Here is a 17454-nt window from a genome sequence, read left to right on the forward strand (position 1 = left end):
TATGGCCTTAATAACCCACCTCATTATTTTAGTGTTCTCTGAATCTGCTTTTAGTCATTCATATATAAGAACAGGAGGAGGCCCATTCAGCACCCTCTCGAGCCTGTTACACAGGAACAGGGGGAGGCCCATTCAGCCCCTCTCGAGCCTGTTACACAGGAACAGGAGGAGGCCCATTCAGCCCCCTCTCGAGCCTGTTACACAGGAACAGGGGGAGGCCCATTCAGCCCCCTCTCGAGCCTGTTACACAGGAACAGGGGGAGGCCCATTCAGCCCCTCTCGGGCCTGTTACGCCGGAACAGGAGGCCTAGTCAGTGACTGTTCAACCACAAGCTGACTGTGGGAGTTCAGAGAGGAGCGGATCCCTTTCAAATACAGTTCACCCTTAGGAAATGTACGACCTTTCGGAACTGGGAACTGGGTAAGGAAAAGCTGAATACTGGAGGGGTCATCCGTAACAGCCTGGGGTCCAGCTTGGGAAGGTCCGGTGGTCTGGGATTGGCTTCGGAAGGAGCGGGCGTTGCGGGTCGAGCTCCGAATTTAAGCTTGTTTGCGTCAGTCCAACTTTCGGGCCATCACCCCCCACCCCCCCCCCCTCCGTTCTGCCTCTTCACAGGACTCGGGGCAGTACAAGAGCCCAGGGGAAACCCAACCATCCTCAACGAGATGCCCTGCCCTTCATCCTCGACGGACATCGGCCTCTACGATCTTGATAACGCAAAATGTTTTTTTTTCTGATCAATGAATACGTTCGGAAGTTAAGAATGGGCAGGTTGGTGGTGGGAGGGGGGAAATTGTCACACCCCTTTAAGGGGACAGTGTCGGAGGCCTTTAACAGCACACAATGTAACCTATTTGAAGAAATGTTGGTGGGCAGAAAGCAATTGTAAATGATACTGAGTGCTGGTGTGATTGGCCTATTTTTGGACGATACTTGAAAAATCTGCACCCAAACTCTCAAACATTCGCGCCACACAAGTGCCAGGCAATGACCATCTCCAACAAGAGAGAATCTAACCATCTCCCCATGACATTCAGCGGCATTACCATCGCTGAATCCCCCACTATCAACATCCGAGGGGGCTACCATTGACCAGAAACTGAACTGGAGTAGCCATATAAATACCGTGGCTACAAGAGCAGGTCAGAGGCTGGGAATCCTGAGGTGAGTAACTCACCTCCTGACTCCCCAAAGCCTGTCCACCATCTACAAGGCACAAGTCAGGAGTGTGATGGAATACTCTCCACTTGCCTGGATGGGTGCAGCTCCAACAACACTCAAGAAGCTCGACACCATCCAGGACAAAGCAGCCCGCTTGATTGGCACCCCATCGACAAACATTCACTCCCTCCACCACCGACACACAGTGGCAGCAGTGTGTACCATCTACAAGATGCACTGCAGCAATGCACCAAGGCTCTTTAGACAGCACCTTCCAAACCCGTGACCTCTACCACCTAGAAGGACAAGGGCAGCAGATGCATGGGAACACCACCACCTGCAAGTTCCCCTCCAAGTCACACACCATCCTGACTTGGAACTATATCGCCGTTCCTTCACTGTCGCTGGGTCAAAATCCTGGAACTCCCTTCCTAACAGCACTGTGGGTGTACCTACCCCACATGGACTGCAGCGGTTCAAGAAAGCAGCTCACCACCACCTTCTCAAGGGCAATTAGGGATGGGCAATAAATGCTGGCCTGGCCAGTGACGCCCACATCCCATGAATGAATTACACAAAATGGATAAGCTCAGCCCTGGACTGTAAAATAGAATTCTTTGAGGAAGTGACAAAGTTGATTGATGAGGGAAGGGCTGTAGATGTCATATACATGGACTTCAGTAAGGCGTTTGATAAGGTTCCCCATGGTAGGCTGATGGAGAAAGTGAAGTCGCATGGGGTCCAGGGTGTACTAGCTAGATGGATAAAGAACTGGCTGGGCAACAGGAGACAGAGAGTAGCAGTGGAAGGGAGTTTCTCAAAATGAAGACGTGTGACCAGTGGTGTTCCACAGGGATCCGTGCTGGGACCACTGTTGTTTGTGATATACATAAATGATTTGGAGGAAAGTATAGGTGGTCTGATTAGCAAGTTTGCAGACGACCCTAAGATTGGTGGAGTAGCAGATAGTGAAGGGGACTGTCAGAGAATACAGCAGAATATAGATAGATTGGAGAGTTGGGCAGAGAAATGGCAGATGGAGTTCAATCAGGGCAAATGCGAGGTGATACATTTTGGAAGATCCAATTCAAGAGTGAACTATACAGTAAATGGAAAAGTCCTGGGGAAAATTGATGTACAGAGAGATTTGGGTGTTCAGGTCCATTGTTCCCTGAAGGTGGCAACGCAGGTCAATAGAGTGGTCAAGAAGGCATACGGCATGCTTTCCTTCATCGGACGGGGTATTGAGTACAAGGGTTGGCAGGTCATGTTACAGTTGTATAAGACTTTGGTTCGGCCACATTTGGAATACTGCGTGCAGTTCTGGTCGCCACATTACCAAAAGGATGTGGATGCTTTGGAGAGGGTGCAGAGGAGGTTCACCAGGATGTTGCCTGGTATGGAGGGCGCTAGCTATGAAGAGAGGTTGAGCAGATTAGGATTATTTTCATTAGAAAGACGGAGCTTTTGGGGGGACCTGATTGAGGTGTACAAAATCATGAGAGGTATAGACAGAGTGGATAGCAAGAGGCTTTTTCCCAGAGTGGGGGGTTCAATTACTAGGGGTCACGAGTTCAAAGTGAGAGGGGAAAAGTTTAGGGGGGATATGCGTGGAAAGTTCTTTACGCAGAGGGTGGTGGGTGCCTGGAACGTGTTGCCAGCGGAGGTGGTAGATGCGGGCACGATGGAGTCTTTTAAGATGTATCTAGACAGATACATGAATGGGCAGGAAGCAAAGAGATACAGAGCCTTAGAAAATAGGCGACGTGTTTAGATACAGGATCTGGATCGGCGCAGGCTTGGAGGGCCGAAGGGCCTGTTCCTGTGCTGTAATTTTCTTTGTTCTTTGGCCATCCCCACAAAACGTCCGAGCCCCTGCAAGGCCTCCGGTCATCAATCACCCACCCAACCTCCCCCAGTGAACACATCCGAACCCCCAGCCCCCGACTGAACGGCTAAGTTAAAACCGAAGCCCGTTCCTCGCGACAGAATTGTAAATGTGTAGAAGCTTTTGCCAATGCACAAAGCTTGTTACCTGCAGGGCTATTAATGGAATCAGAGACGAAGGTGGCACAGGAGGAGTTCATTCGGCCCATCGTCCCTGTGCTGGCTCTTTGAAAGTTCTATCCAATTAGCCCCCACTCCCCCCCCCCCACCCCCCGCTGATCTTTCCCCCATCATCCTGCAAATTTTTCCCCTTCCAGTATTTCCCCAATTCCCCCCTTTTGAAAGTTACTATTGAATCTGCTTCCACTGCCCTTTCAGGCAGCGCGTTCCAGATCACAACAACTCACTGCGTCAAAAACATTCTCCTCCTCTCCCCCCCCCTCTGGTTCTTTTACCGATTATCCTCAATCTGTGTCCCTCCGGTTACCGACCCTCCCGCCACTGGGAACAGTTTCTCCTCATTTACTCCCATCGAAACCCCCTCGTGATTTTGAACGCCTCGATTAAATCTCCCCCTTAAGGTTCTCTTAAAGTCAGAGTTCTTGTTAAAATCAGAGAGGAAGTCAGAACAAATGTGTTCATTTCACCTTGAGTTCCGTTATTCTTCTGGAGGGGGGGGGGGGAAAGTCGGCAATCATAAGGTTATAGATGTCCTGAAACACCTCCCTCAAATGTATAATATTGGATAGATCTTTCAAACAGTCGGCACAGACACGATGGGCCAAATGGCCTCCTCCTGTGTAGTATGTGTCTGTGACGCTCTTGAGAGTAAGCACCCAGTTGGGACAAGTGTCAACATTAAATTAAAATATGTGTCTGCCTTGGTTCAGTGTCTCGCTGTCTGGCCTCGGAATCAGAAAGGAATGGGTTACAGAAATCTGAACATAAAAGTCTGTACTGACACACCCGGTGCAGTACTGAGGGAGTGCTGCACTGTTGCAGGGTCAGTACTGAGGGAGTGCTGCACTGTCAGAGGGTCAGTACTGAGGGAGTGCTGCACTGTCCGCAGGGTCAGTACTGAGGGAGTGCTGCACTGTCGGAGGGTCAGTACTGAGGGAGTGCTGAACTGTCGGAGGGTCAGTACTGAGGGAGTGCTGCACTGTTGCAGGGTCAGGACTGAGGGAGTGCTGCACTGTTGCAGGGTCAGTACTGAGGGAGTGCTGCACTGTCGGAGGGTCAGTACTGAGGGAGTGCTGAACTGTCGGAGGGTCAGTACTGAGGGAGTGCTGAACTGTCGGAGGGTCAGTACTGAGGGAGTGCTGCACTGTCGGAGGGTCAGTACTGAGGGAGTGTTGCACTGTCAGAGGGTCAGTACTGAGGGAGTGCCGCACTGTCCGCAGGGTCAGTACTGAGGGAGTGCAGCACTGTCAGAGGGTCAGTACTGAGGGAGTGCTGCACTGTCGCAGGGTCAGTACTGAGGGAGTGCTGCACTGTCGGAGGGTCAGTACTGAGGGAGCGCTGCACTGTTGGAGGGTCAGTACTGAGGGAGTGCTGCACTGTCGGAGGGTCAGTACTGAGGGAGTGCTGCACTGTCGGAGGGTCAGTACTGAGGGAGTGCTGCACTGTCGGAGGGTCAGTACTGAGGGAGTGCTGCACTGTCGGAGGTGCTGTCTTTCGGATGAGACATTAAACCGAGGCCCCCGTCTGCCCTCTCAGGTGGGTGTAAAAGATCCCACAGCCCCTATTTGGAAGAAGAGCAGGGCGGTGAGGGGGGGGGGGGGGAGTTCTCCCCGGTGTCCTGGGGACAATATTTATCCCTCAACCAACATCACTTAAAAAAAAAACAGATGATCTGGGTCATTATCACATCGCTGTTTGTGGGATCCTGCTGTGTGAAAATTGCCTGCCGCATTTCCCACATGACAAACATTGACCAGACTCTACGACAAAGTACTTCACTGACGGTGAGATTCTGCCGGAGGTCTGAGGTGGGTGACGGGCGCTAGAGAAATGCAAGTCCTTCGTGAATCACTTTACAGGAAGGTAATTTATCACCATTCTAACTGTCAGGAGCAGACCCTGACAATTTTTATTACTCAGCAAACCCAGGTACAGTGATCCACTTGGTTCGAAAGTGGGGATTAAATAATGTCCTTGGGCTTGTTAACTTGTCATGGTGTTCAAAAATAGTCTGCGCAGTCATTTGTGCAATTGCCAGAATCAAGCGTTCAAATCAAGGTCAGTAACAATGTCCACCCTGAGGTGTGTCTTTGCAATACACGCCACTGAAATTTCTGTTTTATTTAGAGATACAGCACTGAAACAGGCCCTTCGGCCCACCGAGTCTGTGCCGAACATTGATTTATACTAATCCTACACTAATCCCATCTTCCGACCACATCCCCACCTGTCCCTATACTTCCCTACCGCCTACCTATACTTGGGGCAATTTATAATGGCCAATTAACCTATCAACCTGCAAGTCTTTTGGCTTGTGGGAGGAAACCGGAGCACCCGGAGGAAACCCACGCAGACACAGGGAGAACTTGCAAACTCCACACAGGCAGTACCCGGAATCGAACCCGGGTCGCTGGAGCTGTGAGGCTGCGGTGCTAACCACTGCGCCACTGTGCCGCCCCAAATCTTAGAGATATACGACCAGGAGGAGGCCCATTTTGACCCTCTCGAGCCTGTTGCACAGGAACAGGAGGAGGCCCGTTCAGCCCCCTCTCGAGCCTGTTACACAGGAACAGGAGGAGGCCCGTTCAGCCCCCTCTCGAGCCTGTTACACAGGAACAGGAGGAGGCCCGTTCAGCCCCCTCTCGAGCCTGTTACACAGGAACAGGAGGAGGCCCGTTCAGCCCCTCTCGGGCCTGTTACACAGGAACAGGAGGAGGCCCGTTCAGCCCCCTCTCGAGTCTGTTGCACAGGAACAGGAGGAGGCCCGTTCAGCCCCCTCTCGAGCCTGTTACACAGGAACAGGAGGAGGCCCATTCAGCCCCTCTCGAGCCTGTTACACTGGAATAGGAGGAGGCCCGTTCAGCCCCCTCTCGAGCCTGTTACACAGGAACAGGAGGAGGTCCATTCAGCCCCTCTCGAGCCTGTTACACAGGAACAGGAGGAGGCCCGTTCAGCCCCTCTGCCATTCAGTTAAATTATGGCTGATCTGTGCCCCACTCAGTGACGAATCTCTCTGCCTTTCCGAGCTCCATTGATTTGTACACTACTCGGGTGTGAGAATAAGAAATACTGAAATGTTGTTTCTACAGCTTGTGGAAAGTTACCAAGAAGTCATTTGTGCACAACATAATGAAATCACTGAAAAAGAGAACTGATAAGGATATGTCAGTGGAGACCTTAAGACAGTACATCACTGACAAAGTGAACTGATAAGGGTATGTAAGTACAGACCTTGGGACAGTACATCACTGAAAAAGAGAACTGATAAGGGTATGTAAGTACAGACCTTGGGACAGTACATCACTTAAAAATTGTGCTTAGGCAGATAAAAGAGAAACAGCAAGAGTTAGAACAAAGGATGTAGTGAATAAGAAACTGCCCCACTAAGATAAAGGCTGACAGCTGCAAGTTAAAACACATAATGGAGAGCCAAATAAGGTAAAACAAAAACAAGAGTTAGGGGCTAGAAAGTTAGAGTAGGGGGAGAAGTAAACAGAGGAGGAGACTGTAGCAACCATAGGATAGGTTAGTGTCATAATACGTTATAACCAATAATGTAAAATAAAGGCGTGGACAAATGGATTTGTATTGTATAAACATGAACTGAATATGTTGATCGGTGTGCCTGCTTGTAGGACACCCGATCTTGCAAGAACGTTAAATAAACTTACTTCTTCAGAGTTTGACTTGGTGTAAATTATTATCAAGTGGGCTACGTTTCTCACAATTGGGGGCTCGTCCGGGATCTCTTCATCATTGCCGGGACCGCGGCCGACGACAGACGAGAAGACGCGTCCCGTTAATTTAAAAACGGTCTCGTTTCTCTCGTTGGTAGCGGACCCGAGTAATTGACTGAAAACGATCCTAGGGAAGTCACTCTGAACGAGTATTTAGTGCGGCAGGTACACACGTGAAGTCAGGCAACTCCGTGCACGGACCAAGGTCAGAAAAACGACTTTTAAGTATTATCTTGGTGACTTATGGTTAACTGTAGGATAAGACCTTCTAAGTACTAAAAGTCCTTGAGGAGTGAATTTTACAGTCCTGCAGTATAAGACCCTTCAGTTAGGAGGTGAATACCGTAAGGTATAAGATCCTTCAGCTAGGAGGTGAGTACTGTGTGGTATAAGACCCTTCAGCTAGGAGGTGAATACCGTAGGGTACAAGACCCTTCAGTTAGGAGGTGAATACTGTAGGGTATAAGACCCTTCAGCTAGGAGGTGAATACCGTAGGGTACAAGACCCTTCAGTTAGGAGGTGAATACTGTGGGGCAGTATAAGACCCTTCAGCTAGGAGGTGAATACTGTAGGGTATAAGACCCTTCAGCTAGGAGGTGAATACCGTAGGGTACAAGACCCTTCAGTTAGGAGGTGAATACCGTAGGGTACAAGACCCTTCAGTTAGGAGGTGAATACTGTGGGGCAGTATAAGACCCTTCAGCTAGGAGGTGAATACCATAAGGTATAAGACCCTTCAGTTAGGAGGTGAATACCGTAGGGTACAAGACCCTTCAGCTAGGAGGTGAATACCGTAGGGTACAAGACCCTTCAGCTAGGAGGTGAATACCGTAGGGTATAAGACCCTTCAGCTAGGAGGTGAATACCGTAGGGTACAAGACCCTTCAGCTAGGAGGTGAATACCGTAGGGTACAAGACCCTTCAGTTAGGAGGTGAATACTGTGGGGCAGTATAAGACCCTTCAGCTAGGAGGTGAATACCATAAGGTACAAGACCCTTCAGTTAGGAGGTGAATACCGTAAGGTATAAGACCCTTCAGCTAGGAGGTGAATACCGTAAGGTATAAGACCCTTCAGCTAGGAGGTGAATACTGTAGGGTACAAGACCCTTCAGTAAGGAGGTGAATACCATAGGGTACAAGACCCTTCAGTTAACCATGGGAAATAAATCGTCTAAAAAGGAAGACGATGGGAGACAAGGAAAGTCTGCCGGCAACATCCCTCCAGAAAGTCCATTGGGACGGATGTTGGAGTATTGGGATTTAGAGTCAAAAACCAAGGAGAAAAAGACCCAAATATGATCTAAGGACAGCAAGAAGGACCACCCCTAAACCCGACGATAATGACAACGATAGAGACAGAGAGTCTCCTAAGACAATGATGCCCTTGAGAAAGGTACCAATAGGAAATAATGAAATTGGATTTGTTAGTGCACCATTAACGTCAGGAGAGGTAAGAGTGTTTAAAAAGGAAATGAAAGTCCTCGTAGAAGACCCCTGAAAATTTGGGAAAGAGAAAACCCTCTCGGGGTAGGGGGAAACGAACCAGCTGAACAGAAATACCCTAATCAAGACCCGCAGTGGCAGAACAATAATATCGGCCATAGGGGCCAGATGAAAGACCTTAGAAATCTGATAGTAAAAGGCATTGTTGTAAACAAGTAGTTGAAGCCCCTGCAAAACTTATGCCTTTACAGAGTTACCGCAGGCCCCTCTTATGGCACAAGCAGGCGACATATTGAGTGCGACCCCTCTGGGTGTTGAAGGCTGTTTCTAGACAAATAGAGACCATTAAAGGCACCCAGGTGGGATCAAGGGATTGATTTTTAAAAAAGTTTTGAAGAATCAAAAGGGGGGACTGTGAGAACAGAATTTAGATTTTAGAATTTTTAAGAACAGAATTACATGGGAACATTTAAGATGGAACAATTAATCAATCATGTATTGCTAACAAGCTAGCTGACTTCATAACTTCAGGGCTGCAGAGGCAACTTGGCCTTGCAGCTGGTACAGCGAGAGAGAGAGGGAGAGAGAGAGACATTATACTTCAACAGCACTCTTCTTATCACCCAGACATGACAAAGTTCGAATGAAAAACATACCGACCAGGCTAATACACGCCCCCTTGTTAGAGGGTGGCTCAGCCTACCCTGAAACAATTAATCAGTCATGTACTGCTAACAAGCTAGCTTCAGTGCTGTAGGGAGGGACAGCTTATCAGAAATGACTTCATAACTTCAGGGCTGCAGAGGCAGCTTGGCCTTGCAGCTGGTACAGCGAGAGAGCGAGAGAGAGAGAGAGCGAGACATTATACTTCAACAGCACTCTTCTTATCAGCCAGACATGACAAAGTTCGAATGAAAAACATACCGACCAGGCTAATACACGCCCCCTTGTTAGAGGGTGGCTCAGCCTACCCTTCTGATTCAGCAGTTGCTGAGTTTTTTTTATATTTGCTTTTAGGCATGGCACAATGCTTAATGGGAAATATAGCCAAGTTAGGAATAGTAGCTTTGCTGAGCTTTGATTTTAAGTGGCAGAAACCACAATGAAATAGCTAAAAGGGATGGCCAGAGTGTGTGCAAGCTGTGGCAGCCACAACACTTCAGACCAAGGAAGTCATTTTACCTCGAAGCTATTACAAGAAATAGTTAGGGGATTGGGAATCCAATGGGACTTCCATACCCCTTGGCACCCTCCCTCTTCAGGGCGGGTGGAAAGAATGAATCAGACCTTAAAGAAAGACCTGTCCAAACTGATACTTGAAACAAGGTTACCCTGGACAAAATGTTTACCTATAGCGATACTCAGAATTCGGACAGCCCCTAGAAAAGATGTGGGACTGTCCCCCTATGAAATGCTATTCGGATTACCCTATATGGGAACCAGGGGCGAGATGCCAACCTTAGAAACTAAAGATTCGTTTCTAAAGAACTATATACTGGCGTTGTCTTCCTCATTGTCATTCCTCAGGAAGCAAGGCCTGTTAACACAGACACCACCTCTCGAATTTGCAGTGCACAAGATCCAACCAGGAGATTGGGTTCTGGTGAAATCGTGGAAAGAGACTAAACTACAACTGAAGTGGGAAAGACCATACCAGACTCTCCTAACCACTGAAACAGCCATAAGAACGGCAGAAAGAGGTTGGACCCACTACACAAGAATCAAGGGGCCGGTACAACCCCCGGCCGAGGAAGGAACTTGGACAACCGAATTAACAGAAGAACCATTGAAAATAAAGCTAAAAAGACTTTGAGTAACGAACTTTTTTTTTAATATAACGGCGCGAGCGCGGAAATACTGTCTGTAATATTGTGTGCCTTTTCTCTCTCTCTTTCTTTTCAAAAGTAGCCAGGAAATAAAATGGGTTGGATGTTTTTGGATTACCCACTTCCAATTAGACAACAAGGAGTAACAGTTAGAGAAGGGAAAAGGAAAGGTGAATTAAAATGTTGTTTTCAGGTAACAATAGATAAGATTGGTAAACCATCTAACAAACTAAAAGGGACCTCTCATAACGATCCTAACATAGTAAAAATAATAGAGGTAAAGGACCTGAGAAAGACAATTGAGATAGAAACCGGTTACGGGGACACAAATGCCTGGGTAGAATGGATAAAATTACCTGTAAAAAGTTTGAACAAAAACAATTGCTATGCTTGTGCATCTGGTAGACCGATAGCTCAAGTAGTACCTTTCCCGCTGGGGTGGGAGCGTGACCGAAAGGGCATGGAATGCATGTTAGCCCTATATCAGGATAAGACGGCTTGGGGTATTCAAACTTGCATATCCTTGTCAATAATGTTCCCTCCCCTAGAGAAAGAAGATTCAAGGACTCCCCCTTCATTTTTAGCCACCGGTGTGAATCACACACCATGCGTAAGTCGACACGGTGCGGAGCTAACCAGAAATATGGGAGAGTTGAAGTCATGCATAGAGACTGAGGATGTAACTGGAAGAGTCAGGGGAGGGAACTACTCATCATTGAATGTCCCCAGAGCGGATTTATGGTGGTATTGCGGAGGAAAAATCCTGAGACAGACCCTACCCTCCCAGTGGAAGGGGACGTGCGCAATTGTTCAATTGGCAATACCATTCACCTTGGCATTTGAGAAACAAAAGATAATAACGAGGGAAAGGGGTAAAAGGGAAGCGATAGCGAACTCTTTTGACGACCAGGTGTACTTGGATTCCATAGGGGTCCCAAGAGGGGTACCTGATGAATTCAAGGCCCGAAACCAAATAACCGCCGGTTTCGAGTCTTTGTTTTGGTGGGTCACAATTAACAAAAATGTAGATTGGATAAATTATATTTATTACAACCAACAAAGATTTATAAATTATACTAGAGATGCGGTAAAAGGTATAGCTGAACAATTAGACGCCACTAGTAGAATGGCTTGGGAAAATCGACTGGCTCTAGATATGATCTTAGCAGAAAAAGGAGGTGTGTGTATAATGTTAGGAGGGAAATGTTACACATTTATCCCAAATAACACAGCACTCGATGGTTCAATCACCCGAGCACTGCAAGGGTTAACAACTTTAGCAGAGGAGATGGCTGAAAATTCAGGAGCAGACACTTCCCTGACGGGGTGGCTTGAATCCTGGTTTGGAAAATGGAAAGGCATGATAATCTCGGTTTTTACCTCCCTGATCACGGTTGTCGGAATACTAATAGCCATCGGGTGTTGTATTATTCCTTGTGTAAGAGGGCTGACACAGCGATTGATTGAGACAGCTTTGACGAAGCAGATGTCAATACAAAGAGGCCAGGAAGAGAGTATGTACCTGTTAGGTAATGACAAAGTGGATAGTATCAACGGAGATACAGACATTGAAAAGGCGGCTGAAATAATGCTCAGAGGATTTGAGAGGACATATGAGAACCCTCCGCAGTATGCAGAAAACAACAAGGATTAAGTAAAAGAAAAGGGGGAATTGTGAGAATAAGAAATACTGAAATGTTGTTTCTACAGCTTGTGGAAAGTTACCAAGAAGTCATTTGTGCACAACCTAATGAAATCACTGAAAAAGAGAACTGATAAGGGTCTGTAAGTGGAGACCTTAAGACAGTACATCACTGACAAAGAGAACTGATAAGGGTATGTAAGTACAGACCTTGGGACAGTACATCACTTAAAAATTGTGCTTAGGCAGATAAAAGAGAAACAGCAAGAGTTAGAACAAAGGATGTAGTGAATAAGAAACTGCCCCACTAAGATAAAGGCTGACAGCTGCAAGTTAAAACACATAATGGAGAGCCAAATAAGGTAAAACAAAAACAAGAGTTAGGGGCTAGAAAGTTAGAGTAGGGGGAGAAGTAAACAGAGGAGGAGACTGTAGCAACCATAGGATAGGTTAGTGTCATAATACGTTATAACCAATAATGTAAAATAAAGGCGTGGACAAATGGATTTGTATTGTATAAACATGAACTGAATATGTTGATCGGTGTGCCTGCTTGTAGGACACCCGATCTTGCAAGACCGTTAAATAAACTTACTTCTTCAGAGTTTGACTTGGTGTAAATTATTATCAAGTGGGCTACGTTTCTCACATCGGGTATTTTCCCAGTCAATGACTGCAGAACACAACACCCATTGCACAATCTTCCTTTCCCAGACAGCTGACGTAATTCAGGATGAGTCCGTGAGTGTGGCACTGGAGTCACTTGTGGGGTTGAGAAGGTGAGGAATTTAATTTTTTACTCAGTGGCAGTGAACAAGTTCGGTTTTGAACCACAATTGTAACTGACGGGGTTTACTAAACCCAAATTACTCTGTACAAGTAGCAATTGAACAGAAACACTTGCTCAAGACTCCCATCCAATCATTCCACAGAATTCGAGACACCACCCTACTAATTCTGTCACTGCACTGGAATCCGAGTATGATTTACACAGGAACAGGAGGAGGCCCATTTAGTCCTCTCTCGAGACTGTTACACAGGAACAGGTGGAGGCCCATTCAGTCCTCTCTCGAGACTGTGACACAGGAACAGGAAAGAGGCCCATTCGGCCCCTCTCGAGCCTGTTACACAGGAACAGGAGGAGGCCCATTCAGCCCCTCTCGAGCCTGTTACACGGGAACAGGAGGAGGCCCATTCGGCCCCTCTCGAGCCTGTTACACGGGAACAGGAGGAGGCCCATTCGGCCCCTCACGAGCCTGTTACACAGGAACAGGACAAGGCCCATTCAGCCCCACTCGAGCCTGTTACACAGGAATAGGAGGAGGCCCATTCAGCCCCTCTCGAGCCTGTTACACAGGAACAGGAGGAGGCCCATTCAGCCCCTCTCGAGCCTGTTACACAGGAACAGGAGGAGGCCCATTCAGCCCCCTCTCGAGCCTGTTACACAGGAACAGGAGGAGGCCCATTCAGTCCCCTCGAGCCTGTTACAGAGCAACAGGAGGAGGCCCATTCAGCCCCCTCTCGAGCCTGTTACACAGGAACAGGAGGAGGCCCATTCAGCCCCTCTCGAGCCTGTTACACAGGAACAGGAGGAGGCCCATTCAGCCCCTCTCGAGCCTGTTACACAGGAACAGGAGGAGGCCCATTCAGCCCCCTCTCGAGCCTGTTACACAGGAACAGGAGGAGGCCCATTCAGTCCCCTCGAGCCTGTTACAGAGCAACAGGAGGAGGCCCATTCAGCCCCTCTCGAGCCTGTTACACAGGAACAGGAGGAGGCCCATTCAGCCCCCTCTCGAGACTGTTACACAGGAACAGGAGGAGGCCATTCAGCCCCCCTCGAGCCTGTTACACAGGAACAGGAGGAGGCCCATTCAGCCCCCTCTCGAGACTGTTACACAGGAACAGGAGGAGGCCATTCAGCCCCTCTCGAGCCTGTTAGACCATTCAATGAGATCATGACTGATCTGTATCTTAACTCCATCTCCCCCCCCCTTGGTTCTGTAACCCTTAATCCCCTCACCCAGCAAAAATCCATCAATCTCAGGTGTGAAATTTCCAATTGACCCCCGGCCTCGACAGCTTTTTTGGGGGAGTGAGTTCCAGATTCCCACTCCCCTTTGTGTGAAGAAGTGCTTCGTGACATCACTCCCTGAACGTCCTGGCTCTGATTTTAAGGTTCTGCCCCCTTGTTCTGGACTCCCCCCTCCCCCCACCAGAGGAAATAGTTTCTCTCTATCGACCCGATCGAATCCTTTTATCATCTTCAACCCCCCCCCCCGATTCGATCACCCCCCTTAATCTTCCACACTGGAGGGAATACAAGCCCAGTCTGTGCAACCCGTCCTCGTAATTTAACCCTTTCAGCCCCGGGGTCATTCTGGTGAAACTGCACTGCACCCTGCCCCCGAGGACAGTATATCCTTCCTGAGGGGTGGGCCCAGAACTGAAGACAGTGACTGCAGATGGGTCTGTGCAGAGCTCTGTAAAACTGTCTCAAACCTGCTCCCCTTTATATTCTCACACTCCAGATATAATGGCTGACATTCCACTAACCTTTGATTACTGTTTTGAAACTGACCCTTCCATCTTATGGGCAGAAGTGGGGATGTTCGCTGATGATTGCACAGTGTTCACCATTCGCAACGCCTCAGATACTGAAGCAGTCCCTCCCCACATGCAGCAAGACCTGGACAATACATTGAGACTTGGGCTGATAAAGTGGCAAGCGACATTTGTGGCACTTTGTGCTTCTCGGGTCTTGTTGGAGCTGCACCCATCCAGGCAAGTGGAGAGTATTCCATCACACTCCTGACTTGTACCTTGTAGATGGTGGACAGGCTTTGGGGAGTCAGGAGGTGAGTTACTCACCGCAGGATTCCCAGCCTCTGACCTGCTCTTGTAGCCACGGTATTTATATGGCTACTCCAGTTCAGTTTCTGGTCAATGGTAGCCCCTAGGATGTTGATAGTGGGGGATTCAGCGATGGTAATGCCATTGAATGTCAAGGGGAGATGGTTAGATTCTGTCTTATTGGAGATGGTCATTGCCTGGCACTTGTGTGAGCCAACATTCCCTGCCGTTACTCACGTCCCATCTTTCAGATGAGACATTAAACCGAGGCCCCCGTCTGCCCTCTCTGGGTGGGTGTCGAAGATCCCACGGCCACTATTTGGAAGAAGAGCAGGGTGGGGGCCGGGTTGGGGTGGGGGGGGGGGGGGTGGCGGGCGTGGGTGATGGCGGAGTTCTCCCCGGTGTCCTGGGGACAATATTTATCCCTCAACCGACATCGCGGTTAAAAAAAAAAACCACATGATCTGGGTCAATACCACATTGCTGTTTGTGGGATCTCGCTGTGCAGTCAGAATATCTTTTGCTGTGTGGCTCGGTGCCCGATGCAGTCTGAATTCAGCTGCTGTGATGAACTCTGTTCCGCTTCGCGACAAAGGGGTGGGTCATGCCAGGTCGGTGGGGCAATATGGGGGATAGGCGTTTAGTTTCAGGGAATGCAATCACTCTGTCCTGTCTCCAACTCTGTAAGCAGACATCATCGGGACTGCAGCCCTATACAAAGCTGAGGTTCAAGTTTCAAACCTGAGATTGACTTTTTTTTTGGTTGAGTCAGGGGATTAAGTGTCATGGAATCGAGGCGGGGAAATGACATTAAGCTACAGATACAAGCGTGATCTCATTGAATGTCGGTGTGACGGAATGCAGCCTCAATGAGGGGTAATCGGGTGAAAAGAGTTCAAACCTACTTGAAAAGACGTAACATCCCCGTACATCAAAAAAAAGATTCTGTAGTTTAGTAACAGTATAAATGTTGGAACCACGCAGTGGATCTTGAGATCGGTTGGATTCACGACAAGATCTCTCATGGTAAAGGTGAGGTGAGGCAATGATGTTTCTGCTTTTAACTGGGACAGAGATATCTCGCTAATTTCTGTCGCTTTCTACTCGGGAATTTAAGGTCAATGTTACTTTAAACATTGTTGGATGTCTTAAATATTTTGCAGGAGCAATATTTAGATTTTAAGAATTGAATTGTCCACTAAGAAACAAGATTATACTTTATTTTTCCAGAACTGTTAATGTTGAGACTGTCTCTCACCATGCATTGCGTGGTCAGTTCTGAATAAACTTTGACGTAATTTCGAAATTATGTTGTCTCGAAGTCTTCTGTGTCGCAAACCCGAGAGCCCGCCTCTGTACACTCTTCAGTGGGGAGGTGTGTTATTGAGGAGAGATGCTCGGACCCTGGTAATGTCCAGGTTGTTATGATCTGTCTGAAACTTGTTTCAGGTATACAGTAAATGGCAGAACCCTTAGGAGTATTGACAGGCAGAGAGATCTGGGCGTACAGGTCCACAGGTCACTGAAAGTGGCAACGCAGGTGGATAAGGTAGTCAAGAAGGCATACGGCATGCTTGCCTTCATCGGTCGGGGCATAGAGTATAAAAATTGGCAAGTCATGTGGCAGCTGTACAGAACCTTAGTTAGGCCTCACTTAGAATATTGCGTGCAATTCTGGTCGCCACACTACCAGAAGGACGTGGAGGCTGTGGAGAGGGTACAGAGGAGGTTTACCAGGATGTTGCCTGTTCTGGAGGGCATTAGCTTTGAGGAGAGGTTGGATAAACTCGGATTGTTTTCACTGGAACGACGGAGGTGGAGGGGCGACATGATAGAGGTTTTACAAAGTTATGAGCGGCATGGACAGAGTGGATAGTCAGAAGCTTTTTCCCAGGGTGGAAGAGTCAGTTACTAGGGGACATAGGTTTAAGGTGCGAGGGGCAAAGTTTAGAGGGGATGTGCGAGGCAAGTTTTTTTACACAGAGGGTGGTGAGTGCCTGGAACTTGCTGCCGGGGGAGGTGGTGGAAGCAGGTACGATAGCGACGTTTAAGAGGCATCTTGACAAATGCATGAAGAGGATGGGAATAGAGGGATACGGTCCCCGGAAGTGCAGAAGGTTTTAGTTTAGGCAGGCATCAAGATCGGCGCAGGCTTGGAGGGCCGAATGGCCTGTTCCTGTGCTGTGCTGTTCTTTGTTCTTTGAGGTTGATTTTAAGAGCTCGCCACCACTCCTGTCACCTGTCGATGTTCCAAGAGACTTGGGTGTGTTTGTACAAGGAATGCAGACGGGTTAGCATGTGGGTGTCGCACACAGTGAGGAAGGTAAATAGCATGTTCAGCCTGATGGCAAAGGGGATTGGATTACAGGAATAAGAGAAAGGATATACTTGCACTGGAGGTGGGTGCAGGGAAGGTTCACTGGATGGGTCACTGGGAATGAGGGCGTTGTCCTGTGTGTGAGAGGCTGAGTAAATCGGGCCTGTATTCCCTGAACATATAAGATTCTGAAGGCGTCGGATAGGGTAGAGGCTGAGAGATTATTTCCGCTGGTCGGGGAATCTAGAACGCGGGGACACGGTCTCAGGGCGATGGGGAACGGACGGGGAAAAATGGATTGAATCCTAAGATCGGACCATTCCGCTATTTCGAGTGCAACGCGAGGAAAAACGTCTTTACGCAGCGGGTGTCTGGGATGTGGAATTGGTTGCCTGAGAGCCTGGTGGA

The 17454-nt window shown here is 48.4% G+C and overlaps 1 protein-coding gene across 7 annotated transcripts in view; it reads left to right on the top strand.

Moving 5' to 3' along the window:
- Positions 1-6840: 6840 nt before the first annotated feature.
- Positions 6841-17454, top strand: part of LOC137352779 (uncharacterized) — a 40914-nt gene continuing 30300 nt past the window's right edge. For 4 of the 7 annotated variants that reach the window (XR_010969781.1, XR_010969779.1, XR_010969780.1 and 1 more), the window contains exons 1-2: positions 6841-7171; positions 9939-12658. The gene's annotated coding sequence lies outside the window, so the exon portion shown is untranslated. Of the gene's footprint in view, positions 7172-9938; positions 12659-17454 lie in introns of those variants that run through there. The other 3 variants (XR_010969784.1, XM_068018593.1, XR_010969783.1) reach the window with 3 other exon arrangements.

Source organism: Heterodontus francisci, chromosome 39, assembly GCF_036365525.1.
Source record: "Heterodontus francisci isolate sHetFra1 chromosome 39, sHetFra1.hap1, whole genome shotgun sequence".
NCBI classification, from domain to species: Eukaryota; Metazoa; Chordata; class Chondrichthyes; order Heterodontiformes; family Heterodontidae; genus Heterodontus; species Heterodontus francisci.